The sequence below is a fragment of the Sceloporus undulatus genome, chromosome 7 (genome assembly GCF_019175285.1).
Source record: "Sceloporus undulatus isolate JIND9_A2432 ecotype Alabama chromosome 7, SceUnd_v1.1, whole genome shotgun sequence".
In the NCBI taxonomy this organism is placed as follows: Eukaryota; Metazoa; Chordata; class Lepidosauria; order Squamata; family Phrynosomatidae; genus Sceloporus; species Sceloporus undulatus.
In genome coordinates this window covers 33,730,340-33,740,685 of record NC_056528.1, presented here as the reverse complement: position 1 = coordinate 33,740,685, position 10,346 = coordinate 33,730,340, and positions in this window count along the sequence as shown.

Sequence of the window (10,346 nt, the reverse complement as noted above, 5' to 3'; positions counted from 1 at the left end):
TAAGGCGAGGTGAGGCAAGGTGGTGGATTCTGGATAACATTCAGAGGAGGAAAGGAGGAGACAGACAGGTTGGCTCAGTGGGATGAGGTGGAAGCCAGGAGGAACATGCCACATTGAGCATGAAGAGCTGTCCAGCTGAGATTCTACAGACATGCTAAAGTTCTTCTTCTTCAAGAGCCTTAGTGGCATCAGCCAGCTCTAAAGGCAGCAGTGGTTGGTGGCATTCGTGTCAATGCGGGTGGTGAATCCATTCCATATGTGTTCAACTCTTTTCCCAAACCAGGCTCAACATCTTGGATGGTTCCTTTAAACATGGGCTAAAACTATCAACTACTGTAGCCCAAGAGCGGGGGTGGCAACTGTGTGGGGCCAGGGGTGTCATGGACTGCCCTGGGCCTGACTTAGAGGCACAGTCAGAAGACTCAGACCCTGATGACATGGAAAAGGCTGAGACAGGGGCAGATCTGGGGTTGCCTGGACCAACAGTCCTAGAGGAGGCTCAGAAAGCTGCAGAGGGAGAAACAGACTGTATGGACTCTAGGCTGCAGATGCTGGGACCTGTGGAGCGAAGGCAGGTCAAGGAGTCTTTGAGGCATTCTTCCAGGATAGAAGCCAAGAGGAGAGCTAATAGGTTTCAGCTGAGAGAAGCAGAGGCCTTTTAAAAGACCTTCAGGTGCAGAGATTCTTTGCAGTTAACAACCAGTTTTGCAGCTTTGTTGTTTCTGTGTTCCTTGCTCTTGGATTCATGACTCTGGTTATCTGACCCCTGGACTTGCCTTGTGACTATGCTCTTGCCTCTGCCCTTTGCTGTAACTGATTTATTGGTATTGTGAGACCTTTGGATTGGACTCTGGACTATTCCTTTGTATACTCCCCTGCTGTGCTGCCTTCAGTAGAGGAAAGCAGGACAAGGGGGCAATTTCTTCACTTCCAGACCCATCCCTAGAATCTGTACCCCCCAAGCCCAAATACTTCCATTTTATTCTGAAGTGATGTTGAAAGGGACTACAGAGTGGATCATGGAATGGGCCTGTATTCAGCCCATTTTGGCCCCATAGGTCATCTGAACAGGTCAGTGTAGGAAAGGAGTGGGAACATTTCTTTTCCTCCATGCAGACACCACCTATATGTTACCTCCAGGATGGAAATCCAAAATCCCTTTCAGCAGCAGTCATTGGGGAATATGAACAAGAGGATAACTATGGGTTTTCCATTACCTGCAGTTGACAGCTGTAGAAAAGATGATTCTAGGCTGGAGAGACCATTGGTTGGATCCAGCAGTCCTTTTCTGTGATTCTTTTGCTGCCTGTTTTGTTCCAAAAAGAGAGAAACCCCTCCAAGTTCTCTCATTCCTCCTTCCTGACTTTGATTTCTAAGACTCCTTTCCTCCGCATGAGAACCTGCCTGGCATATGGCAGAACAATTGTGACCTCTGCTGGTCTCAGATGTGTAAAATCCACAGATCTATTGTTAATAATGAAATACTGTAATGCAGAGTATTTTTAGACTGTCAGCCCCTCAGGGTAGGGATTTTTCCTCCCATTCTTCAGAAAGAATTATGGACGTAGATGATGTTATATGAATAATAATCAACATGGAGATAGTGCTGAAAGATCAAGATCTATTGACTAGATTTCTCAGGGGAACTTTTAGATTTTTTTTTAGGAGGAAAAAGCACAGAAATAATACATTTGGTACAGGAATCCCAATTATGAAAAATTGTGTCTGGCTATCTTCCGCTTTGGATCACAGGACCCAGAAGCCCCAACCAGCACAACCAATGGTCATATTGTCCAACACTGGAGGATACAAGGCAGAGCCTGTAATACTGTACATCATGTTACAATTAGTAGTGGTTCATGGCTTCCATGTTCTGGGTTTTAGTCCAAACTTCAACTAAGCTATTTAAGATGTTGAGACTTCTAGGCTGCATCAATAGAATGGATAGTGATCTTTCAGCACTATCTTGAAGATTATTATTATTCATATGACATCATCTACATCCATAATTCTTTATGAAGAATGGAAGGAGAAATCTCTACCCTGAAGTGCTAACAGTCTAAAAATATCCTGCATTATTTCCACTTACATTTAGGAAAGTAATAGTACCACTGTATTCTGCTTTGGTCAGGCCTCAGTGGAATCCTGTGTTCAGTTGTGGGCATTACAATTCAAGAGGAGTGTTGACAAGCTGGAGCATGTCCAGAGGAGGGCCACCAAAATGGTGAAAGGAAACCATAGTCTTTGAGAAACAGCTTAGGGAAGTGGGTATGTTTAGCCTGGAGAAGAGAAGGTTAAGAGGTGAAAGCCCTGTTTAAATATTTGCAGGGCCATCATACTGAGGATGGACGTTGGGGAGGAATAAGTCTGGTTTCCCCACATCATGTAGCCTGAGAAAAAGGGCACTACCTTAAATCCCTTCAGATATTTAAAGATGACTAACATGCTACATCTCAATTTTCTCTTCTCCAAGATTAACACAGCAAATTACTGTTCAGTTTTGTAAGAAGAAAACAGAAAGAAATTATGGTTTGACCCCTATTTAAAAAGTAACTGGGAGATGGTTACATTTAAAGAGTACCTTCTCAAGTCCTGCTTCATCCACTACAACATAATCTAAGCCAAGGAAAGGCAACCTGATGCTTTTTGTATTTATCGGATCGACCAGCATAGCCAATGGACGAGGATTAGAAGAGGTGCGGTCCAAAAATATCAAAAGGGCAGACATTGCATGACCCTTGCCCACATTCATTGATTGGAAGTGGCACTCTCTACCTTCAGGTATAGATTGTATCCAAGCCCTAATCAGAGATGACAAAGACTGGCCCTGGACCTTCTGTGTATCTATCACCCTTAGCCAACTGGCCATGCTCAAAAAACCCTGAAGTGCCAATGGGCCCCAATGCCTTGGCAGTCTTTTCTGCCTTTCCCTCTGGTCACAATCTGACAGATGTGGATGGCTCTCCCTTGGTCCTATAGCTTTTCAGGTTGTCTTAGGTCAAGCTGATGCCACATGAACCTATGATGCTATGATTTTATGAACCTGCAGCTGTGACAACTCAGTGAGCATGGAGTGGGGTGGTCTTGTCTGAATCTTCCTTGAAGGCGGCATAGGTCTTCATCCAAACTATCACTGAGTTACATCCCTCCCTCCAAGTCACACAGCTCCCAGACTTTCCAATGCAGCTGAAGCTCATGCAGAACCGTGGGTTACATTTTTTACCACTGACAGATAAATAGAGACTACAAAAGCTTCTATCTTTTGCGTTCTCTTTGCTCACTCACTCTCTCTCTCTCTCTCTCTCTCTCTCTCGACAAAAGCTTTGTTTTCCTTGTTCAGAATGGATCCTTCCTGAATAAGGAACAAGCTACAGCTGCAGCTGTCATCTTGTATATAATGCATGAGACAACACTGTACATCCAACACCTCTGGTAATGTGTGTATTCACTGGTCCCTGTGTGACCTATTCTCTTTTAATCCAGGAGCTACAGTTGGTAATTTTTTGTTCCTTGTTTGCCTGAGGAATGTTTCTCTCAGTGTTAAGTAATCGGCTGTGCAGGGGAAGGGTATCCATTGTTGCTTTTGCCTCCTCTCTTTGTGTACACATCTAAGATTACTCACTCAAGTGACTGTGGATGCTACTTCCACATAAACCAGGCTCCTTGGTTGCACTGAGCGATAACTGTGTCTTCCTAAGGACATCAGAAAAGCTCTGTAGATTGAACAAAAGAGCTATTTAGCCCAATGTTTTGTTTACCGAGTGACACAGGAAACCTTCTAGTAGGATATAAGTGCTATTTGGACGTCCATCTCACATTCCCCCACAAATGATATATAGAGGCACATTGTTTATGATATTGGATATGATTTACCCATCCTGACCTCACTGATGGTCCCAACCTTGATGTATTTATAAAACCCCATTATAAAGACAGTCAAACTGGTAACCATCACTGCATCTACTACAACCTTTGCCACTTAGCCAGAGCCATCAGTCAATCCTAGACCCCTGCGTAGTGTATCTGAATCTTGTACATAAGATCATAACAAGAGCCATGTTGGATCAAGCCAAAGGTGTATCCAGCCCCTGTTTCCTGTTCATATAGTGGCCATCAAGTTGCCTACAGGGAAGCCACCCAACAACAATGTACCACATAGCTATTTAAATAATATATCAAGACACATGATTTCTGTGAATTTTCAATCCTAAGTGTTGTCCATTGATATCCATAACTTCCAGGTATTTAACTGATCCCTTTTGGAAGATGTTCAAGATAACAGCCCCTCTCAGGTCAATCCATTCCACAGTTGAACTTTGTGGAAAACTCCTTTCTTTTATCTCTTGGAAGTCTCCCATCACTAACCTTAAGTGGATGACACCATAACTAATAATAATAATAATAATAATATTTATTTATATGCTGCCCAATCACTAGGAATCTGGGCGGCTTACAACAGAGGGGATAAAAGACGGTTCCCTGCCCTCAGGCTTACAATCTAACAAGACACGACACAAAAGGAGAAGAGAATGGTGAGGTGGGGAGGGGATCAGGTCCAGCAGTTCTTCTCTTCCTCTGAGGCCTGGACCAAGGCAGATGGACGGGAGGGAGGGCCATTCTTCTTCAGGCTAGCCCCGATGGAGCTGGACCAGCCTATTCTCTCCCTCACGGGCCGAAGGATGACAGTTAAGGAGGGAGGAGCCTCTTTCTTCAGGCTAGCCCCCAGTGGAGCTGGGCCAGCCTATTCTGTCCCTAACCGGCCGAAGGATGACACTTAAGGAGGGAGGAGCCTCTTCCTTCAGGCTAGCCCCAGTGGAGCTGGGTCTGCCTGATCACTCTCTCTCAGGCTGGAAGATGACAGTTAAGAGGGAGGAGCCTCTTTCTTCAGGCTAGCCCTGATGGAGCTGGGCCAGCCTATTCCTCCCTCACGGCCGAAGGATGACAGTTGAGGAGCCTCTCCTTCAGGCTAGCCCCAGTGGAGCTTGGGTCTACCTGATCACTCTCTCTCAGGCTGAAGATGAGCAGATAATGAGGGAAGGAGTCTCTTCCTTCAGGCTGGCCCTGATGGAGCTGGGACAGCCCAAAGGGACATTCTCTTTTGCTTCTCCCAGACTGGATCTGAAATGCACCATGCTTCACTCAGCTGTGTCAACTTTCTTTAGTGCCACAAGGGGTACGTAGATTTGGAGAATTTTGTTTTCATGCTCAGTATTGTTTTACACTGACTACTTTGCCAAACAGTTAAAGGTTGCAGGCCAGGCCTGAAGTGTTCAATTTCTGCCAGGTATTTTAAAATTGTGGTAGCCAGCATGGTGTGGTGGTTTGAGCACTGGACTACAATTCTGGAGACCAGAGTTCAATTCCCCACTCCGCCATGGAAACCTTGAGAAAGAGCCACACAGTCTCAGCCCCAGAAAGTTCTGACCTTAGGGTCGCCATAAGTCAAAAACAACTTGAAGGTTCACAAAAACAACATTCTAAAATATACAAAACAAGAGCGCAGAATTTTTTTTAAAAGAACAAAGTTATGGCTTGACTAATCTGCGTAAGATTCCTCACAGCCTCCAGACACAACTTTTGTTTTATAAACCCATTCATTTTCAGTATGAAAAACTCATTGCTTTCTTCATTCATCCATTGCAATCTCATTCACGTTGTTATTCGTTTGTTAATTGAAGCTGCATTCCTATCAGTACATTTGGTTGTGGGTTTTATATTTTCTTTTTTTAATCTGTTCCTCCTTTCATTTTGCACTAAACTTCACATTTGTTTCAGAGACTTTCATTCTTTCTCCCCCCCCCCCCCCGAAAGACCTGGCACAACTCAGCATCTGGGGCATAGTGCGAGGAAAGCTTGTGTGGTGGCTACCAAACTTTGCATTCCATCCAAGGTAATGTCCATTTCATTCTTCAGAAATTATCCCTCAAATAAATTTGAAGCCCCACAATTATGATCTTGGCAATAATGCCATAGTCATAAACATGAATACTGGGCAGTTACAAATGCATACATCTATCCTACACATTTATAACTGCTCAGCAGAATGCCAGCTGTAGTCTTCATGAGTGACTTCTCTTTTTATGTAGAGAGATCTTATAGCACCTTTGAGGCTAACTAAGGCCTGATTCCTACTACCTTTTAAACCAGATCACACATTGGATTGAATTGTTTCAAATGAATCTGGTTCCCACTTAAACCAAATCACTGAAGCTATTTGGAGAGAGGGGACCATGCACCAGACCCATTTAACCCACGTCTTTTTGATGCTGATGTTTTCCGTGTCTTTTTCAGTAAATAAATTCTGCGCAAGTGTGAACCAGGTGCAGATCGGAATCAATATAAATTTGCCCTTTGGCTGGCTGGAGCGGGTCCATTTTGAATCAATTCATGCATGAACATGAACCACAAGTGGATTATTTTAGAGGGGAAAAAGTGCGATCGGGGCAAATGTAGTGGGAAACACGCTCCGCTGTTGAATCGAGCCATCAGTTTGGATTGCACGCCGATTTAGCTGTAAGTGGGAAAGAGGCCTAAAGAAAGAAATTGGCAGCATGAGCTTTCGTAGACTTAAGTCTACTTCCTCAGATGCATTTGGTGGAGTGGTAAGCCAGGGAAAAGACCTATATATTTCCTAGGTGTGTGAGAATGTTGTTTTGAATTCAAAATCCTTTGTGTATGGAGATGGAAATGGCAAGCCATGGTCGTTTGTGAACAAAGGCATTGTAAACTAGCCTTTGTGCATGGAAATGAAGTGGAAAATCCAGTTTGGCAATGGAAGTAGCCTGTGGTGAAGAGAACCGATGAATGTAGGATGTCCCCATGAGGATGGGGTCAGATAGTATTGAATTGTGTGTAGTGTGTCAGGAAGCCATTCTGTTTGTTCAATCCATTGCTGTAGTTTGTGGGTTCTGCTCTTTCTCTTTACAATCTATTTTTGTCGTTCTTTTGTTCAAGGACCACTATGCCAAGGCCCTTTACTTTTTTCTGAAAAAGCTATCCATTCAAGAAAGAAAAAAAGAACAACTTGTAGTTTACTTTTAACATTTCACACATAGGGAATGTTATATCGCCTCCTCCACCAGTGGCCTTGCTCCTTGCTAACTCGATGTTGGAGAATCACCATTGAAACAGGTCTGTTAGCTCATTTTTCCCTCTTCAGGGAAAAAAGATCGTAAAGTAAGTGCTGTTGTAACCAAGCCGGAATCTCACACCAGACCTCCAAAGTGCCATCGAGCCCAAATAAATTATAAAAGGAGTGTTTAGGGCCTAAATAATTAACCCCACTCCATTATAAAATATAAAATTTATAAGAGTTTACCCTGCAAGGCTTTCTAGGCCATTAACACCACTATCGCCATCCCACTTCTCTCAAGTGCCTACAGTGGAACAACAATCCATAAATGTTATAGTGAGGTAAAAATAAATAGCCTCATCCCTCCCTCCCTCCCCCCAATAATTTAAAGTTCATTTATTATTACACATGAATAAAAATGCCGATACTTGGGACATGCATGTCATTTTCTGCAAAAATCTCTTCTTTCCACACATACACACACCAAAGAATTTGGGCTAAAGTCATGTTGCTTGGTTTCTCTTAGGGCAGAGGCACTGAATCAATGGTTTAGTGATGAGTCAACACAAAGGTAAAACCAATGGTTTTACTCTAGTTGAGACTTGTTAGGAAGGATCGAATTAGGGGAATTTAATTAGCTGAAATATTATGAAAGGCATGTCCTAACAACGCACGCAGCGGGGTCGGGTCCCTATATGTATACCAGAGGTCATCTAGTCCACCCCCAGAGAGAAAGAGACTCAAAATGCCAATGAGTTGCAATAAAAATATAAAACATTTATTAAAGCCACACAACAAAGGGGATCACACACACACACACACACATTCAATGCTACGTGAGTTCAGGAGTAAAGGAGAAAGGATAGAGGCACCGTTGGGATATTTACCTTAGGAGTCTTCTCCAAAGCGACAGATGTGAGGGATGGTGAATGGTGAGACACGGCCGCGGGAACGGGGAAAGAAAGCGGCAGCCACGGTGGCTAGGAGCTGAGTTCCGGCAGGCAAAGCTAACAAGAGGCCCGGTGACAGTGAGCTTGGCTTTGCTCAAGTGATTTCAGCAGAGCAAAATGCTCAGGGAATGCAAGCTTGGAGTAAGATGCTCTACAAGCAAGGAACTCAGGCTCGGAACTGAATCTACAAGCCCACTGGAGGGCTGGAAGAGGGGTCCTTTTATACCCCTGACCATAATCTCAGGCTATGGCAGCCTGGCAAACAAAGGCTTGATGACTTTATCTTTATCTGTGCTGAAACTTACACAATGAATACACAAAGAAGAGGTCTGGCACTTTTCAGAAGGGAACAAATATCTCGATGGCTGAGCCATTAGCTTAATCATTGGCTCTCAAAAGGAGGAAGCTCTGCTATTGTCTTCCTGCTTTGGGCAGCCTGCGAAACTAGTATGGCAACTCCCAAAACTGCTTGCTGAAAGGTATAAATTCTACCTTTTTCCTGGACCATGCCTAGCAAGGAGTTGCTGGCTATGTGGTCAGCTCACTTTTAGGGTAATGGCGGCTAGCGATGGGGTCAGTCAGGGGTCATAGATTCAGATTGCACGGCACCCAAAATTTATATAAAACCAAACTTGATAACAGACTAACAAACGGATTAGATTTTTAATTCAAATTTAGGTGCATTCTCTGAGACGCCAGCCTTTATTTGCATGGTTTCAAGACCAGCATTTTTGGCATTTGTTGGTGTCGATATTTACCATAATGGTGGCTTCAATGAATGAGAAACATCCAAGAGACCCAGTCTTCAACAGCTCTGCTCACACTTTGCAAACTCAATGCCGTGGATTCCTTGGTTGAATGGCATTTGTTTGAGACGGCAAGAGACGTTTAGAATGTTACTTTTAAAAAGTAATTATCCACAGTTAGAATTCCAGGACCCATGTTTAGACTTAGTAGCTCATATTATTGTGTTTTTCCCGTTTGCTTTTCAAAATTAACCAAAAGAGTTACATTTAGCATGCAAAGGACTCTTGTAGCCCCTTTGAGGCTGGGAGGCTGTGCAGACAGCCATGAAGGGGTGGCCTCCGGCCACTATTTTTACAGCCAAATTGGGGCCATGGCAACTGCACACCGCGGCCCTGATCTGGCCTTTCCAGGGCATGGAAAGGAGCTGCAAAAAGTGTCTTCTTTTTGCGCCCTGGAAAGGGCACAATAGCTGCAGCATCACGGCTTTACGATACTCCTTTGGTGCTAGCTCCAGAGGAGTGCCATGATGCTGTATGCTGTGCAGTGTGGCATGTGGGGTCACGCCGCCTTGGGGACGGAGCATCATATGGACGCTATGCCCCAACTCTGCCCCCAACCTGGCCTTTAAAGTTGTTCTGCACAGGGCCTAACTGAGTGAAAGACGTTGTGGCACAAGGTTTCACAGCCTTGAGTCTATGGAGATTATCGCACTGCGTTCTGAGAACGTTCTCATCACGTGATGAGAACGGAACGCATTTGAGTATACCGCACGTATGTGTTCCAATCGGGTTCTCAGAACGATTAAATGTGTTCCAAATGTGTTCCAGGAGGGTACAGATTTGAATGTGTTCCCAGCGAGCTGAAACGTGATGAAAACGTTCCAACAGAAGTGTGTGCGGTATTTTTATCCGTTCTCAAATCCGTTCCCTCATTCCTCCGTCTCCTGATTGGCTGAAAGAATGACAGGCAGGGAGGCAGGGAGGCAGGGAGGCAGGCAGGTGAGCGACTGCAGTGAGGGAAGGTGTGTGTGTGTGTGTGTGTGGGAAAGGGAGAGGGGGGGGGGAAGAAGGAGGGAGGGAAGGAAGGAAAAAGGGAGGAAAGGTGGGACAAGGAAGAGAAGAGGAAAGCAGGGAAAGAGAGAGAAAGAGAGAGGGAAAGAGGAGACCAGAGCAGAGAGCAAGAGGGAGAGGGTCTGGCTGCTTCTGGGGGGGGGGGCTCTAGTGTCATGTCCAGTGGGGCTCCTGTGCTGTCACAATGCAGGAGGCAGGGATGCCCAGGACCTTCTCCTCCTTCCCTCCAGGAGGGAACCCACAAAAGCTCCTCTGTTTGGAGCACCACACAAAAGCAAGCAAACAACTCCCAGAGTTCCATAGCAAAGAGCCAGACAAGAGTTAAAGCGGGGAGGGAAGCTCACAACCTGAAGGCACACATTACATGCACACACACAGGAGCAAAAGAGTGTCAAGGTGCCAAAAAGGGGAAATGGGATGACAGCAGAGGACTCTTCTTTTCTAACCGGTTTAAAGAGCTGCAATGGCTGCCAGGGCTCTGCCCTTGGTCCAGTCCCCTCCCTTTCC